This window comes from Pelmatolapia mariae, linkage group LG20 (genome assembly GCF_036321145.2).
Source record: "Pelmatolapia mariae isolate MD_Pm_ZW linkage group LG20, Pm_UMD_F_2, whole genome shotgun sequence".
Classification (NCBI taxonomy): domain Eukaryota; kingdom Metazoa; phylum Chordata; class Actinopteri; order Cichliformes; family Cichlidae; genus Pelmatolapia; species Pelmatolapia mariae.
The window spans coordinates 3,746,813-3,766,013 of NC_086244.1; the positions used below are offsets into that span (position 1 = coordinate 3,746,813).

At 42.1% G+C, this 19,201-nt stretch overlaps 1 long non-coding RNA gene across 1 annotated transcript; it reads right to left on the reverse strand.

The window, feature by feature from the left end:
• Positions 1-5,566: 5,566 nt before the first annotated feature.
• LOC134619483 (uncharacterized) lies at positions 5,567-7,777 on the reverse strand. The gene is made up of 6 exons (XR_010091992.2): positions 7,759-7,777; positions 6,958-7,069; positions 6,544-6,646; positions 6,279-6,430; positions 6,128-6,160; positions 5,567-5,823 (listed from the first exon to the last, which is right to left on the reverse strand). It is a non-coding gene; the product is annotated as an uncharacterized LOC134619483 (long non-coding RNA).
• Between the last annotated feature and the right edge of the window lie 11,424 nt (positions 7,778-19,201).

Here is a 19,201-nt window from a genome sequence, read left to right on the forward strand (position 1 = left end):
ATTGTGAACAAAAATCACAATCATTGCGACATACGTGCTGTATTTTTTGATGGCAAATTTTGGCCAGAAGGTCTTCATCTTGGGTGCTGAAGTTGGTTTCTGCGGAGAGCTGCAAACTTAAACTAAATATTCTGAGAGGAAACCGTACTCTTCCTGTACACAGAATCTTAAAACTGCAGAAGAGGAAATGAAGATAGCACAAAGATGAAGACACAGGAAGTGTGAAACTGTATTCAGGGGGAACTATTCAGGCTGAGAACAAATTCGAACATATAAACCACAAGCGTTCATGGTTACAGGCGCACAGCTTTTTGGATGTTTTGTTTTTATTACTTCCTAAAGCCTGTTGTTTTCTGCTTTTTTTTTTTCGAAGTTGCAGGAGGAGAATGGCTTTAACTGTGTATCTTATCATGCAGAGGGTGAGAAACATCAAATAAAAGTGCTGGTGTGACTGTACAGGGCTGAGTGTCTATATATGTGTTTATTTGGTAGTTCAATGGAAGGCTTCAATTAAAAGTGAGAAAAACAAATTGCGCTCACATTTGCAGTTTTGTCTTGTGGTGGCAGATTTCTCATGTACTAATCAGCTGGACTGAAGCTATAGAGATACGTGATGTGCCGTGGAATTTTCTGTGTTTAAGAGTGTTCTGGGAAGGTATAAAAGAGTTCAGGGCGATGGCCATTAGCAGAAATGATGTTTTGGCTGGGATGTTTCTCTCCATATTGCAATATGTTATTAAACCATTTCAAAACGTTCACTGGGAGTGTTGCAGGTCATTGTTAAAATTTCCATAACAATTTGGCGTTGTTGAACAGGATTCCTCGGGTGAGTTTCGCTAAATCACGGGCACGCGGTGAATGACCATTCTGAGGTAAAATTGCCTCAGTCTCACCAATCTTGTGTTTTCAAAAAAGGGAGAACCACGAGATGTGTTTCAGCGACTCACACATGCAGGAATTTTTAACAAACCAAGAGAGGGACTGCAAAGAATCTGCAACGGTGAGCTGTTTTTGACTTGGGGAGAGTTTTTAAGCAGACCACCGGGAGGGAAACCCTAAAAGAACGATGCTTAAATTAAGGACTGTCGTATTTTGTCCTTGGGTTAGTGGTTTTCAGCACTTTGTACCGAAGCAAAGGCTGCAGAGGGGACGCCTGGCTGCAATAGGTGCTCAGCTCAGCAAAGCGGCTACGGGAGCCATGGGGAAGTTGTGTCCCTAAAGGTGGTCCGGGTGACAACGGTGAGCAGCTTTGAATTGGGAGAGTCTCCACCCAGACTACAAGGGGTGCACAGCCAAGAGAGCGCGGACTGATAGTCCAGCGCTGGGGTGCGCGAATCTAGGATCCGGAGCTGGACAATTGTGTGAATTTATTGCTGGCAAAGTTCAGACACACAACGAGTTGGTTTTCAGTTGATGTATCCTGTGACCTCAGTGAGCTCTCTGGTCTGTTTTGGTGGATTTTTAACACTCCTTACAGCAGCATGCAAGCAAAGAGAGAGGAGGCTGCAAGGAGAACGCTCCTATTGCAAAAACGAGTTGAGCTCAACCCCATGGTAAGGGAGCTGTGGATGGCGTGGCCCGTGCTCTCGGTGGAAACTCCATTTTGATTGTGACAGAATGTGGGAAAGTATGCCTAGAGTATGTTGTGTGAGAGAATGTGAAATGTCAACAAAAGAAAAGAGTTAAATTGGCTTATAAGTGTGAGATGAATGATGGAAAGAGATGTGTTAAAATGTGGATAGAAGAATCAGAGAATGAAAGTGTTAATGAGTAGTGATGGAAATGATATTAAATAAATGTTTTAGTGTGCCAGACCTGGATCAACCTCCTCCACGAGCACAGGGGCCAGAGCAAAATGTTGTTAACATAATTGGAACCACACCCAGGCCGTGTTTTGGACAAATATTTCACAGCTTCGCCTCCATGTACATCTTTTCCTGAAGAATAAGCTTCGAGGACAATCAATCTCTCCCTGAAGACAAAATACAGTTTCACAGCGATGGCATCAGCATCAACAATCAACACCAGGTGAACAGACAGCAGCACTGCCCTAAACTTTAAAGAGTTCAGCAGCATGGATGGAAGCATGCACTCCTAATCACAAGATGGCAGGTTCACCCACAACATTATTGTGTGTGAATGGACTTGAGTAGACTGCCTGAGTTTCACATTTGCCATACTGGGAGTTGAAATGGCAAAGGTAGAGACTGAAAAAATAAGGCAAAGGTGAAGAAGAACGGCCCACTGGGCCATGAACCATGAACTGCAGCGGATGTGGGAGAGAGATAGCACCTGTGAGAAGGGGAGAAGAGAGTATGGAGATTCAAAATTGGGGTCGACTGACTCGTGGAGGTTGAGAACATGTCCAGACCATGGAAACAAAAGGTTAAAAAATGCACACAAACAAGCAGAGAGATGTCAGAGAAAGGCAGCTTTTAAGGCAGCCTCGCTTCTGTCAGTCTGCCCCAGGGCAGCTGTGGCTACAACTGTAGCTTGCCTCCACCACTGTGTGAATGTGAGAGTGAATGAATAGTGGAATTGTACAATGCTTTGAGGGTCTCGAAAAGCGCTATATGAATGCAATCCATTATTATTCATTATTATTACAAGCAATGATGATCACACCCATGAACATGCCCATAGATCTCATCGGTTTTAAAACAGGGAAAATTTAACAGACACATGTTATCAAATGCTGAGTTTATCCACTGCCGACAATTAACTCTCCAGGTTGCAGGACAACAGGTGAAACCTTTTCTGAAAGGAAAAAAACAGAGATTCTGGTATGACCAACCAGCGATCAGACAATAAATTTAGTTGTCAATATAGTAAATTGTGAGGTGCTTTCTGCTGATTGAGCAACACAAGTGATTTTACTGTATGAAGGTAATTCTCTTTTGTGACATAGTGGGTTATGAGTTGATATGCAAATTAGTTGATTGTTATTAGATTAGGGAAAGATGACTGGATGATAACACAAGTGTTTAGGAAGTGTTTAATGGTTAACATCAGTGTTGTGTGAACTGTGCAGCTGCTAATAAAAAAGAAAAATATTATCTGTGTATTTAGCAGGAGGAACTAGCTCAGAGGATCCCAGACTCTCCAGGATTGTGTGATATTCTTGAGCACTTGTGGGCAACCACTAAATATGATGCGGGGAAAATGAACAGAGGTAGTGACTTTTGATTGATTGATTAATTGATATACCTTTATTAGTCCCACAAGGGGAAATTTCATGTTAAGGCTGCCGACCTATTGCACGCAATCTGATTTTAGATCAAGAAAGCATCAGTAATTAATCAAAGTGAGGAGCAGTGACTGCAGCACTACATGTCATGGCACCTGAAGTTCTAATCCCTACAACATATTGTTGTAGTGGAAATACATGGCTACTTCTGGGATTTACCCCAGAACTTGAGAAGCACTAACGTTTGTGGTATTAATTTACCTACAGGTTCAGATATATTCACTGTCCTTGATGGCAAACATCTGGACAGGTAAAAGTAAAATGGTACAAAGGAGTGTGGGTGATGTTTGGTAAGGCGTGTGTGCCGCAATCCCTAACAATACTGAGGATGAGGGTTCTTTAACAGAAACAGTTGATACATTTGGAAACATGGGTTGACGAATTAATGATGAAGTGGTAAAAGGTCTCACACTGAAGGACTTCTGTTATGCCTTTTGGTCAAAAGTTAGTGCATAATCTGATTAAGTTACGTAAGCAAGGTGATAAATAAGTTCAAAGTTAAGAAATATTATAAGTAATTCATGTTAAAAACAGTTAAAATGTGTGGGTTCGAAATTTGCTCAGAGTGAGACGTCTTTATCGCAAGCGATCTTTGTATTGTACGTGGGGGAATGGGAGCGACGAAACGCTCTGATCATTAACCTATCTTTGACGTATTTTCTCTGTTAACGCTGTGAAAAGTGCTTCGGCAGTATTAAAACAGTGAATACCCAGATAGCAAGGAAACATTGAAACAATGTTGAGTCAATATCAGGCGACGTCATTGAATCAACGTTGAAGTGTGACATTGACCCAACGTCACTCTTGCACCCATTTTTAACGTTGAAACAACGTCAGGTTTTGATGTTGAATCAATGTTGAAACCTGACATTGATTCGATGTTATATTTTCTAACACTGTTGACATTGAAACAATGTCAGATTCTGATATTGAAACACTGTTGAGATATGGTATTGCTTTTCCACCTCTTTCGCACAGTTGCTTTTTATTGAAAAAAACAAAAAAACAAAAAAGGTCAATAGACATGTATCATTTGCAAAATACTTTATTAAAAGACAAAGTTTCCTATTTACATTTCTATGTTTCACGTCACTTTTTATTATTTACTCCGGGATGGGGATGGATGATGTGCGTCCTGCGTGCCACCCGTACGATCTGGATCATATCTGAGCCATTTCTGGACTGCTTGAGCAAAGACCAACTCAGACATAGAGTTCGCCCCTACCTGCTGCGCCAGGCCATCTAGTACAAAAATAGACACACACACAAAAAAACAAAGACAAAAAAAGGGAATTAGAGCACATGAATAAGCTCTTGTTAATTGTCTTCAGCAGGGAGAAAGTATGTAAACTCCTAGGCTGATAAACATGAAAGTCACCAGGCGGAAATCAGCAAACTGCCGCATTTGATTCCCAAAGAGCTATAAGCTGAAAATGTGATATGTCTTAGCATGGTGTGCAGTGTATCCTTTAAAAAAAAGAAAAAGAAAAAGAAAACATAGGGCCCTCAGGCTGTACAAAGTGTACAACCCGAGGACAAAACAAGCCGAAGACCAAAGTGTCACGGACCCGGTTCCGGGGACTCGGGGTCCGTGAACAGTGTGGACCTTTAGTATTATTATTATTATTATTATTATTATTATTATTATTATTGTGTCTTGTCTGCACTGCCTCTGATCTATCCTCATCTGTATGTAGGCAGGTTTGTGTGTGTGTTTGTGTGTTGCTGTTTCTGTGGCCAAGTTACAGGCATCTTCAGGCCTGAGGGGCGTGGCCTAGCTCGAGGATTGGCCACACCCGAAGCCCTTGCCACACACCTGCTCCTCATCAGGGCTCGTCGGTGGAACTATTTAGAGGAGTGATGGAGCTTCCACCGACGCGGGATTATTGCGTTTGACTACACGTCAGTCTTCTAGCTCGTAGGAAGTGTGAGTGTATGCCTGCTAGGATATAGTGTGTTAACGGCTGCCTCTATTGTTTTCCCTCAGGAGGAATGTGGAACGAGAGAGAGCAGTGAGCACGAGGAGTGCTCGAGACACTGGAGCAGAGAGCACTACACGGGGACTTTTTGGGAAAGAAGACACTACACGGGAGTCAGGGACACTAGGGGATTTATTGTTGTTTACTTCACCACCTTTGTAAATAAACACTGTCGCATTGAAGAGTCCGGCGTTTGGGTCCTATTTCCCCATCTCCCCACGGTCTGCCAGCTCAGACCGTGACACAAAGACTCCATCTCCAGATTAACCGGACATGAAAGTCTTGTTATTAAGAAAGACAAAGTAATATAGCAAAAAACAGACATAGGAAATGTGAAACGCACCCAGCACATCAATTGATCCCTTTATTTTTCACTTTAGGCTCATAAAACTACAATAAATGTTAAAACTTACCAAATATGCATCTGCACAGCGCTGTCTCTTTAAATGCCCTTTTTTGCTTTGTCTGGTCCTTTGTTTTTTTCCCCTGCCCAGTTGAGTACAGAGGCCAGCTCCTTTGTAATGGCATAAACCATTACACGGCGGACTCGCACCTCCAGTGTGGTTCAGCAGCACCAATCAACGCAAAGCGTCTCACCTATAGACACATTTTATGAGATGGAATTAGCGTGTCTCATGTCTTAAATGTGTATGCAAGTGCCTGTGTGTTTACTTCATGTAATTGATGATAGAAACATGTCATTTAGTTTTCCCTAAAGCCTGATTTTCAAGTCATACAAAGAATAAACCAAAGTATTGGCAGTACAATGTATTTCTATTCCCTTTTGTTGGATATTCATTTGTTAGTTCTTGTAACTGCTAAAAGTGTTTACTAGTTTTTGCCTGTTACATATATTTGTTATACCATGTAAACTGTGAAATTCCAAGATTTTCAAACTTGCCTTGTAATAGTGGCCTCACAGAGTCTCTGGAATCTACAGAAAAAAAAAATCACAACAAGATGACATTCAGGAGTATAAATTGTTTTTTTTTTTTTTAGATAAGAGTACAATGACATTGTGATGCAGCTTTAAAGCTTTTTAAAAAGCATACCATCTATAGGGAAGACATCAGACTCTGCATGCTGGCGAGATCGCAAAGCTGTGTTGGTTTGTGCCGGAGTGGCGAAAGGTGCCGGGAGCTGGGTGGGGCATTATGATGGTTGCTATCAGTGGGCTGGGGGGCAGACTGCGGAGTGGTGAGGGCTGTTTAGAAAAAGATAATTTTTTAAGTATTTAAGAATACAGACAACTTGTCAAAAAAGTTTCCTCGTGTCAGACACAGATATGTACACAGACACTAGACAGTATTTTATTACCTGGTATTTTCACTCGAGGGGCCTGGGGAAACCGTTTTTTTGTAGGCTTTCCCCACAAAAAAACTCATCCTCTGAGTCCGTATATGTGTACAGGGGATTTGGTCTAAAGAAAAGAAATTAAAAACGGTCTTAAGTAATTGTAAATATGCTTTTGGCATATTGTTTCCTAAAGTTAGTTTGATTTCTAACAACACACACAGGAAACAGAGATGTGCAAGAAGGTGCAGTATACAATGAATTTTTGAAGTGCACAAGTGTACACGGCTTTGCATTTTTAAAAAGTTTACAAACTTCCACTTTTTGGACTATATTATGTGGTGATATTGCAGTATGCAAGCACCACAGATATGTATAAAAGACAAGATCATAAATTCTTAACAATCAAAGATATGTTTGTGAATAAAAAAGTTTTACTTGTGCTTTCTTTTAAGACTGGTCTGAGTTCCAGCTTCGGACTGAAGGTCAGACGTATCACAGCGTTCACGTGGATATCTCTGAAGACTGCGTTCTGCTTCGTGAAATGCGCCTGGAAATACAAACACAATGTACGGCCAGACATACATTACGTGTGGACAAAAGGTGCAAACGCATAGAAAAATCAGCGGTTTCAAAAATACGCTGGTACGTGTGGACGTAGCCTTATTCATTATTTAAGGCACAAACGGAAAGTCACGTACGCGTGCAACGTAAAGTTAGGTGCGCGTACAACGTACAGTCACGTGGGCATGCTGCGTGAGCATTCAAACTGAGTCTAAAGTTTTCGTGTGCGCATTGAAGCGAGTGCTCTCCAATCATCAAAAGTAACAAAGTCATTGAACACGTTTATACAGTTAACTTTACGTTTATCAATCATATATCACAGATTTAGAATTTTTTGTAGTACTAAGCAACTACAGAGCGAAAGTCTGGGTCAAGCGCCGAGGCGACGGCAAGAACAAAGGAAACCTCGAAGCGTTAAAGCTAGCTTTGTAAGGGAATATAACGAAGAAATTATGAAACGAAAATGTTTTCTTTGTTGATATACTTTGTTCGCAGTGCAATTTATTTGTTGCCGGATTGTAAGAAGTAGACACAATTTCGGGCTCCCACATTTTGTGGGAGCAACGTAAATAACAGTAAAAAACTCGTTAATGTACAACATTAACGAGTTTTTTACTGTTATTCAAATGCAAACATGGAAATAATGAGTAGGGAAAAAAAATCATTCATTCTTACCTTATACTAATCGTGGTGCGGGCCAGTGCAGTGCATGAACTGATGCCTTCTACGGTCAATTCCGCTGAGAGTAAATCAAATGTCCCGCTCTACTGTAGAAGACAATGAATACCTGGGGGGATGTACCAATGTGAGAGGGGTGCTGCGGAATAGTCCAAGTGATCGCTGCTTTAATTTCCCGGTCAACTATACATAAATTGCACGTAGACACGATTTTTTAAAGCTGGTGAACTAGACCAAGTCATTGATAACAAATGAACAATAAATCTACTTTCTCTGGTACTTTATACCCGATCAGTTGCAAAGCAATTTAATGCTCAACTACAAATCGATGGTTTTTGATGGTGACCGGAGCCGAATGATCGTCAACTATAAATAGACGTTTTCTCGACGTTGTTGTTGTCACCTGGTCGACTATAAATAGATCAAATATCAATGACAAAAAAACAACGGTGAATCAACATTGTTACAACGTCTCTATAGTAAGACCGTCGGTTTACCACAGTATTTCAATGTTGTTACAACATTGGCATTTCAACCCCGACCATATACGACGGTTCGGATGAAAAATCAACATAGATTCAATGTCGTCTTGCTATCTGGGTGCTCATGTAAACGCTAAAAGTGCCCTACACACTTGTACCTTGGAAAACGTTCGTCTTTGTGAGTATTAATGTGTTCAGAAACAACTTTTATATGTGTTTACATGGAGTGAAATGTGATGCTAATGTAATGTAATGTAATATCTCATATTTTGTGTTTTCTTTTATGTTATAACTGTCATCTTTGAACAAAGGGTGGAAAAGAGAGGATGATAGTGAAAAAGTGTGAAATAGTTTTTTTTTCTTCTGATTGTAGGAAGGATGCTAATTGGGAATTTTTTGACTACGCTATGGTGGTGATGTTATGTTCAGTAGTTAGAGAAGAAATCTCCGTGTTTGTTTTAATGTGATTTTAATGGGGTTGTTATCACACTGAGTGGAATGCGGTGGCAGATTTCTTTTCTCATGTATTAATCACATTGTGGCATGAATGAGACATGGCAAGTTCACGGGTCGAGTTTTTGAGCCATTTTATTTACCGCGGCTGCAGCTCACAAGCTACCAGCCGGACATACACCACACCACAACGACCAACTCTTTACTCTTCCCCCCAAACCCTAATTCCCCATGTTTAGCTTGGCGGGCATGATCAGTGGCGGTCCTAGCCTGTTTGGCGCCCGGGCGAACACGCCCTCTGGCGCCCCCCACCCCACACACACACACACACGCACACACGCACACACACATATATGACCCTATATATGAAGAGAGAGAGAGTATGCATAGTATGCAAACGGGTACCAAACAGACATAATTCGTCATACAATGGGAACAGGACAAATCAACAATTGACACTGACTAATTAATATTATATTATTGTATATATTGTTTGGAGTTTAGTCTCTTACTGTTACTATTTTTACCATTTCTTCTTGGAGGAACTGTAACCCACATAATTTCCTTAGGGATTAAGAAAGTGTTCTGATTCTTAATGTTTTAGGATACATGACCTGCCATTATCCAATGACACATCTGCTTACCTGTATCTTTTGCTCGTTTCTCCTTGTAGGAGCCATAATTAAATGTACTGAATTTTAATGATCACTGGGTTTTCATTTGTTTGGTTGCTATGGTGATGTGTAACGGGAGTCACGTGGGTGCTAGCGGTGACATTAAGAGGGCGTTGTCAGTCTGTCATTCACTGGTTTGATTTTGACAGAGAGGAGGGCTGGGTAGCCGTAGTTTTTGTTGACCGCAGCACAACGAGTTTCCCCTTGTTGCATTAGAGCTGTGATGTTTTAAGAGTTTGAATCGCGAGCCGATCACATTGCTCTGTAAACTTTTCAAGCACTTTAATAAACAAGCAAGCAATTCCACCTCTCGCATTATTGCGTAAAGTTGACAGCGCTTCAGGCAAATAGGCAGGCTCCATCCCCGGCCTCTAGCGACTGTGGAAGTCGCTACACTCCTCCTCTTCTTTTCTTTTTTTTTAAACTTTAAAAACGGGTTGTGTGTGAGACTTTAAATCAACAAAATATAAAATATACATTTTAAATTGTTATTGATCCCTTTACCCCTGGTCCTAAAGTGTATATTTATTTTCTTACTCTTCTTATATTTATTGTTTGTTTACTTGCACTGCTGTAACTGGAGCCTCGTCGTCTCGTCTCTCTATATACTGGACTGTCTGTAGCGGAGATGCCAATAAAGTTTACTTTGACTTCAGCAGCGAGCAGGCGCACCGAGGGCTCTCGCGCTCACTTTTCGGGTATAGAATTTCGAAAAAACATCGGTGCAAATTATAAGTCAGTATCATAATGTCTGCTGTTTTCGTTTTTGTTGGTTTGTTTTTATTTTGTTTTATTTTGCAAGTTGGTTATTAGATGCTGCTCCAGCCACCCACAGAATCCCCCGACGCCCCGCCCTCTCCTCCCTGTGCCGCAAGCAGCAGGCGCACCTCGCAAACGGAGGGCGCCCTTACTCCCAGCAAATGGGCGATAGAAAACCGATCGGTGCCTATGCCATTCCCAATATGCGCTGGCATGATGTCGGGGCAGCATGAGTACGAGCAATTTTTTTTTTTGCCGATGCCCGTGATGCCGCCCCCCACCACGATGCCGCCCCGGGCAACCGCCCGTGTCGCCCATATCTAAAACCGCTACTGGGCATGATTGCAGATGCCGTGCAAGTGCGTCAAACCTTCTCTGCACAGTACCGCAAAACCCCCCACCCCCGCAAGCAAGAACGGGAATCAGCCCGGACCGTCGGCACCCCCAGCTCCCAACATGCCGATGGGCAGCAGCGCAGCTGGTTCGAAGGCTGGTGTCATAGCAAGTGAACACGGCCCTGCAGGCACAGCTCCCGGCAGGAGCAGCCCTTCACCCGGATTCTCACCCTCCTCCAGCAGGCACGGACCCTCACGCGCCTCGTTCACCGCCTCCGGCTGCTGAGGTGCCCCACACAGCTCCTCCACCACTTCCCCACCATTTTGATTCCACCACTGGGGTTGGCGGCAGCGGTGTTGACCACGCCAGCATCGCCAGACTCGCAATCCTCTCTAGATGACGCTCCCTCTGGTCCCGCAACTTTTTCTTGCTGGTAGCGTGCCTCCACTGCCTGGGTTTTGGCACCACTGTGGTGTAAATGAGACACGGCAAGTCCATAGATCAAGGTTTTGGGCCATCTTTATAAGTTCGGCTGCAGCTCTCGGCTGTCAGCTGCACATGCATCACACCACAACCAACAAACACAACTCCAATTCCCCTTATTATACCCAGCAGGTGTGATTGCGGATGCCACGCCTTCCCTGCACGGCACCGCAAACCACACTCCACCACAAACATATTTAATTTTATCACATTAGTAATAGTAATATCACTTTCTCACTTTAATATAGCAAGATCACTCCCTTAACCAGTTGTATGCATGCATGTAGAACGTTATCACAAGTGGGCCTCAAGTTTTATTGCACCTTCACAGTGGACCCATTGTAGACTGGAAGATCTCCAGACATCCTGCTTTAAGGGAGGTGATGGGTTGTCATAACTTTTCTTAGAGTGGGAGGAGGTCAGGGATGAGCTGGACCTGAAGCTATAGGGATATGTGAAGTGCTGCGGAATGTTCTTTTTTTAAGAGTGTTCTGGGGAGGTATAAAAGTGTTCAGGGCAGTGGCCATTAGCAGAGATGATCCTAGTGTTTTGGTTGGGATGTTTCTCTCCATATTGCAATATGTTATTAAACCATTTCAGAATGCTGACTGGGTGTGTTGCAGGTTATTGTTAAAATTTCCATAACAGTCTTGTTATACAATACTTGAAATTTAAAAAAAAAAAAACCCCAAACAAACACTACATTTTAGGAAAGATTAGAGGGTGTTTTCTTGGTTTTTTTGTACTACTTGAACACTAAAGTGGCCCTCCAATAAGATCTTCTAGAAGTGTATTTGTGAGGTCAGACACGGATGTTGGATGAGATGGCCTGGCTCACAGTCTCCATTAGGATCCCAGAGGTGCTCTGTGCAGGACTCTGTGTAGGCCAAACTCATACATCCGTAAGCCCAACAAGGGACAATTTTTGGAAATTTGCAATAGCCGTAAGCTTGTGTGCAGTACATCAGTCTCTTGTTATATATTTGGACTATGTAAAACTGGACTGTCCCTTTTAAATGAACAATTATTATGTCTTTTTGGACCTTGCTTTGTTCACTGGTGCTCAGGCATGTTAGAACAGGAAGGGGCCATCCCTAAACTCCGGGATGGAGTTTCATGACTGAACTTTTTGCACAGTTGGTATCCTATCAATGTACCAATCTGGAGTTCACTGAGCTCCTGTGAGCGACCCAGTTTTTCACAAATGTTCTATAAGCTAGGTGCTTGATTTTGTAAACCTGTGGCATTGGAAGTGATTGGAACACCTGAATTGAGTTGTTTGGATGGGTAAATGAATACATTTGGCAATGTAGTGTACCTATATTGTGTACCTGAAAATTTCCCGTTTTACAGGCAGAAACCTCCGACAGAAAACAGGAGAGATGATATCTGCCATCAACTTTATCTCAAACAAATTAATTTAAAGGATTGTATGAAAATTAGTAAAATTATGAAAAATATTCAACTCAGTTCAAATTAAACTTTTATTAAAGTCACAACTTGTAGTCTACAGCAACTGTGACAATAGTAACATAATAAATTTGCTAGCCAAAATATTCACTCATTTGAATGTGAATTGATATCACATCCACTGAATATTTTATCATTAGACCTTTATCTCAGTAACAGACAGGAAGACTGACAGAAATAACTCTTTGTCTTCTTGCAACAATTATTATATACTTGCAGTTGCATTTGCCAAAATATAATGCAATATACCTAATGTAAAACAAACAAAAAAAAACTAAAAACAAACTAAAAATAAATAAAAAAATTCTGTAAAGAAACATAGTTATCAAATACGAGTCAGTTGATATAAAATGTTTTAAAAGTTAAATTTCAAACTGTATATTTAAAAAATGAGATTAATCTATAAAAACAAGATAGACTTTGCTCAGTTAGAAGATATACTTTTGCTCCTCTACATTTCAGGTGTTAACTTTTTGAAATTACAACATTTTAAATTTGAAGAAAAAAAGCAGGGAAGTTGGATTTTGAAATTTTGATTTTAGGAAACTGCACGCTGATTCAGCATTTCACAAAATATAATCAGAGCTGGATATGTTGATATAGACCAAGCTCACAGTTTTGGTTCACTTGTCTTTTCAACCATTTTTGCAGCTTATCTTGCTGCTTCCTTAAGAATCTCATTCAGTAAATATTCTGGCTTCCTCCCACAGACCAGAGACATGCATGGGTTAGATTCATTGGCAATTCATGTATTTCCTACATTCATGTATTTCCTACAGGTGTGAATGTGATCATGAATGAATGTCTGTGTCCCTGTGTTAGCCCTGTAATGCACTGGTGACCTGTCCAGGGTGTACTCTGCTGTTCATCATGGGACAAATGGGATAGGCTACAGTAGATAGGCTTGATATTTGTTCATGGAGATGACCCAAAACAGCAGTCAGTGTAGCAGATTATTTTAAGTGGCATTGATGTTTGCATCTTGCATCTCCTCAGAGCAACAGTATATACCATGGATTTCCTAATTTTTTCTTAAAGCATATTTGCATTTCATCATAGATGTGCCTGAGTTATTGTTAATGTATTCAATCTCAGCCTTTAAAAGTTTTCTTGTAGTCTATTAAATTAGAGGTTTGCTCCATTTTTCCTTTGTGATCATGCCTGTACTTCTTTTAGTTTAATGTTTTATACACTCATTTAAATGATGGATGTGCCCACTGTACAACCACCTAGATTCGGCATTATCAGGCATGTGCAGGTGCCAGTTTTTTGTTTTTTTTTTTTGTTTTTTTATTTTAACCTGAAGTGACCATTTTATAGTGCTAAGCTATAAACTAATGATAGAAGACTTACTTACCTTACTCACCAAAACTGAAACAGGGCAGGGCTCACAAAATAAAACAAACTAGGGCTGTCAATGTTAATGTCAACACGATTAACACGATTAAAAATGTTAACGCAATTAACCAATTTGGAGTGCAGAATGACTCAAAACCCCTGAAATGTCTCTGTCAACGCATATCAGTCAGTTTGTCCAAAGTTTGTCCATTCTGCGCTCCAGATGGTTTAATTGCGTTAGAAATTTTAATGATGAATTATGACTGTTTGTTAGCCATTTTCATGCTCTCTCTCCCTCACTCTCACACTATATAAAATATTTATCTGGTTAAATTCAGTATGGTTCTGACAGCAGTTTTCACAGTAACATATGTTAATTTACAATCCTTAATATATTTTGTGTGTGTGTGTGTGTGTGTGTGTGTGTGTGTGTGTGTGTGTGTGTGTGTGTGTGTGTGTCAGGGGGCTAGGGGGTGGCAGGGGGAGCCAAGGGGAACCAAACAGGCCAGGACCGCCCCTGTATAGAGGGCTGGAGAGAGTATGACCATGCAGCATTTAAAGTATGAATACTGACCGTACTTTGAGTGTTTATTCCAATTCAGTTCAATTCAATTTTATTTATATAGCGCCAAATCGCAACAGCAGTCACCTCAAGGTGCTTTATATTGTACAGTAGATCGTACAATAATAGATACAGAGAAAAACCCAACAATCATATGACCCCCTATGAGCAAGCACTTTGGCGACAGTGGGAAGGAAAAACTCCCTTTTAACAGGAAGAAACCTCCAGCAGAACCAGACTCAGGGAGGGGCGGGGCCATCTGCTGCGACCGGTTGGGATGGGAGAAGGAAAACAGGACAAAGACATGCTGTGGAAGAGAGACAGAGATCGATAAAAGGATATGATTCAATGCAGAGAGGTCTATTAACACATAGTGAGTGAGAAAGGTGACTGGAAAGGAAAAACTCAATGCATCGTGGGTAGGGATGGGTATCGTTTAGGTTTTATCCGATACCGGTGCCAAACCGGTACTTTTGAAATGGTGCTGGTGCTTAAACAGTGCTCGAACCGGTGCTTAAAGAATGGAAAACACAAACTTTCTCCAAAAACCTCTCATGTTTAACTGTTTTCCAATTTTTCTTTGGTCATTTTAGCCTTTTTGGCCAGGGTGAAGGGAGTATCTGCCATCAAACAAGAAAACAGCCGCATGTAACTACGACGGTGTTTGCTAGTTTACCTTACATGCACTAATTTAATAACGTGGTTAGCGTACTCAACGTAAATTACACACGAACAACATTAAGCTACTCACGCAGAGAAGAACGGCTGCTGCTGCCATCATCATCCGTCATCATTTCTCCTACACTGGCAGGGCTAGGGGACAGGACTCTCCTCTTCGGGTTCTTGGGGGATGCTGCTAACTCCGGGTCCGATAACCGGCACCACACCCGTAGTAGGTACGGTGCATTTCTTGGCTTTTAAAAAAACGCTATGCGTCGCCAGGTGTTTCATCAGATTCGAGGTGTTACCTCCTTTGCACAGTATCACCTTAAAGCACTTGTTGCAGGCTGCTGAGTTTGCATCTTTTGCTGTGAAGTACAGCCAGACTTTGGACCGCTTCGCCTTGGGCATTTTTAATCTGTAGCTCTGCTCTAAAAGAACGTACGTACCTGGGCCCGCCTACTATCCTTGCAAAGGTAAAATGATTGGCTAGAATCTGAAGTGTATGTCATCTCAGGGAAAAAAAGCACCGAAATAAAGCACCGAAATGTGCGCTGCGTTTCGGTCTGGTTACTACCGTTTATGTCAGAACTGGTGCCATAATGGCACCAGATACCGGTACCCATCCCTACTGATCGGTGTATATATTGATCTCTATATGAAACAGGTGCAGGGATGAGTATAAAATATTAGGATGTAGTAAGGAAAAAACTTTCGAGTTTAATTTTTTGTGACAATTGAATATTTAAAAAGAAAAATGTAATCAGTGCAAAGATACAATCAAATATCTAAGGCACAAATTATTGATTATTACTTGTGTTCCCATGTCATACATTAAAAAAAACCCTCAAAATCCAAATACAACACAGTGTATTGTATCCATACAATCCATTGTGTCATTTTATGCACAGATTTTTTTCATGGAAAGTTAAATTTCTTAAAAATACAATTTTTATGTTCCCCATTAAGCAGGGATTTGGATGGAAAAGGAGCCATTGAAGCAGAATCAAGGACAAATGAAGTTTTACTACTTTTATTAATCATTAAACTCAACCACGACAACAACATAACAAAAAAGTAGTACAACAAAGTCCTCTCCACAGGGAAGGAGTACATGGTTGCAAACATGTAGTCCACACAGTGTACAGGTAAACACACTCAGCTGAAGTGCTTTCTATATTAACTTCTGAGCAGAGTCAGGAATTTAATCACACCAAAAGAAAGAGAGCAGTACCTGAGGCAGGGAAGAGAGAGACATACTAAACAACATTCAGAGAAGATTTCTATGCATGTAAAAAGTTTGTAATAAGTTTGTTTGATTTCAGAACACTCAAACGCTTAAGACATATATATCACTTTAGAAATATTAAATAGTTAATCTGTATTACCTAATGGAGGGCTGAAATAAAAAAAAAAAACTAACATTCCCATCAAAAAAGTAATATTAGATGCATCAAACAGTAAATGTAGAAGAGCAATAATAAACCAAAAAGAAGAATATAAGCTAAACAAACATAAAGAAACTACTATCTTAACATTAATATCTTAAAAGTTACTCAACAAAAAGGTTAAACTTGAATTTCATGTTAAGGTGAAAAAGCAAAGAAAAAGCTAATAATTATACACCTCTTCATGCAAGATCGAGAATCGTAATCTTTGTAGTGAGGGAAGAATTAAATAATGATGTATGTAAACCAGAATTATCACTGAAAGATGATCTCACTAAAGATTTAAAATCTTTATAAAGACAAATGTAATTAACAGAGACAAATGACTCAACTATAGCATCCCACCTTACTGTGATTCATGTTTGGATCTTTTTGCCAACTAATATAGTGTGGAATTTGTAGAAGTAGGTGAAAAATATATACCAACTTAAGAGCGAATAAACTAATTATCAGAAAATGTTCTGAGTGTTCAGAGCAGTCTGAAACAGTCCTTATTCTTTTATTTTATATTATGATTCTTATTCTATTTTTTCAAGAGGGGGAATTTGTACAATGTTGACTTTTTCCCATGCCCACTGAAGAAATGATGTTCCATATTAGCCTAGTAGGTGTGACTCACCAATGCAATTGCACCCCATTTTGCTCTTGCTGCTGCTTCAGATGTTGCTCTCCTCCCTTTGATCCAGCTACAGTGTTGCTCAAGGTGTTGCTACTGTTGGATCTCTTGCACTTGCTGTAGTTATCTCTCCAGTTACTTCTTCATCAGGTTGTGCTCCTCCTCCTTGTTTAAGATGGCGCCGAGTATGGCAGCCTCGTCGCGAGCTCCCCCAAGCAACAGCTGTTTTTTGTGTTTAATTTTACTTTTTCTTTATTTTTTCACGAGTAGCACATGTCTCCTTGTGTACGACCGACAAACCTTACTGGACATAAAAGATGGACTTTCTCATCACTTTCCGGAGTTCAAGTTTTGCAACACGGACCCTCCGTTTACAGACCCCCCATTCATCTCACCTGAGACGCCTTTGTTCTGGGCCCGTGGAGGCCGCAAACGCCGACGCAGAGGGAGAAGATCTGGCGTTCTGGTTCGACTGAGACGGCGCACTAACAGACCACCGTTACCCAGTTTATTACTGGCTAATGTGCAGTCTCTGGAGAACAAGCTGTGCGAGCTTCGGGCACGGATCTCATTCCAGCGAGAGATGCGGGACTGCTGCGTGATCTGCCTCACAGAAACCTGGCTATCGGACAAGGTACCGGACTCCGCAATACAACTACTGGGGTTCTCTGTGCACCGCGCGGACAGGTCACAGGAGCTTACTGGGAAAAGCAGAGGCGGTGGTGTATGTTTCATGATCAACAACAGCTGGTGTGATTATGCGAACGTGCACCCGGTCAAATCTTTCTGCTCACCGGACCTGGAGTACCTGATGATTAAGTGCCGGCCATTCTGGCTACCGAGGGAATTCACAGCAGTGATTATTACGGCGGTTTACATTCCCCCACAAGCCGACACTGACCGAGCACTCAGGGAACTGTACAGCGCGATCAGCAGTGAGGAAACTGCACACCCAGAGGCGGCGTTTATCACGACCGGGGACTTTAATAAGGGTAACCTGAAGAAAGTCTCACAAAAACTACACCAACACATCCATTTCAGCACTCGTGGAGACCGGCTTCTTGACCACTGCTACACCTCTTTCCGGGATGCATACAAAGCCCTCCCCCGCGCCCCATTCGGCCAATCAGATCACAGCTCCATCCTGCTCCTGCCCGCCTACAGGCAGAAGCTGAAACAGGAAGCTCCAACCCTGAGGGCGGTGCACCGTTGGTCGGACCAATCGGAGTCTACGCTGCGGGACTGTTTTGATCACGCGGACTGGGAAATGTTTCACGTGGCTGCTAAAGACATTGATAAGTACACAGACTCAGTCTGCGGATTTATCAGAAAATGCGTGGAAGATGTCGTCCCATCCAGAACAGTTAAATCCTTCCCAAATCAAAAACCCTGGATTAACGGAGATGTTCGCACAGCACTGGCGGCACGGAGCACCGCTTTTGCCTCCGCGAACACATCGGACTACAAACACGCACATTACCAACTCCGGAAGACGATCAAAGCAGCCAAACGTGAGTACAGGGACAAGGTGGAGCAACATTTTGACAACCCTCGGAGTATGTGGCAGGGACTAAACACGATCACAGACTTTAGAGGGAAAACCAGCACACCGCAGACCACGGCCTCTCTGTGTGAGGATCTAAACGTATTCTACGCTAGATTTGACACAGCGAACACCACGAGACCGGACAGTGTGCGCACCGCGGATGACGTCAGTGCGCACACTGTGTCTGAGGAGGATGTGCGGAAGTGCTTCAGGAGGGTGAACGCACGCAAAGCTACTGGTCCGGACGGGATTCCCGGCCGCGTCCTCAAGTCATGCGCGGCTCAGCTGGCTGGAGTGTTTACACACATCTTCAACCTTTCCCTCTCTCTGTCTGTAGTCCCAGCCTGCTTCAAAATGGCCACCATCGTCCCTGTACCCAAATCCTCCACCATCTCCTCATTGAACGACTGGCGACCCGTAGCCCTGACCCCCATCGTGAGCAAATGCTTCGAGAAGCTGGTCAGGGACTTCATCTGCTCTGCACTGCCCGACTCACTGGACCCTCTACAGTTCGCATACCGCCACAACAGGTCCACTGATGATGCCATAGCCCTGACACTCCATGCTGCCCTGTCACACCTGGAGAAGAGAGACACGTATGTGAGAATGCTGT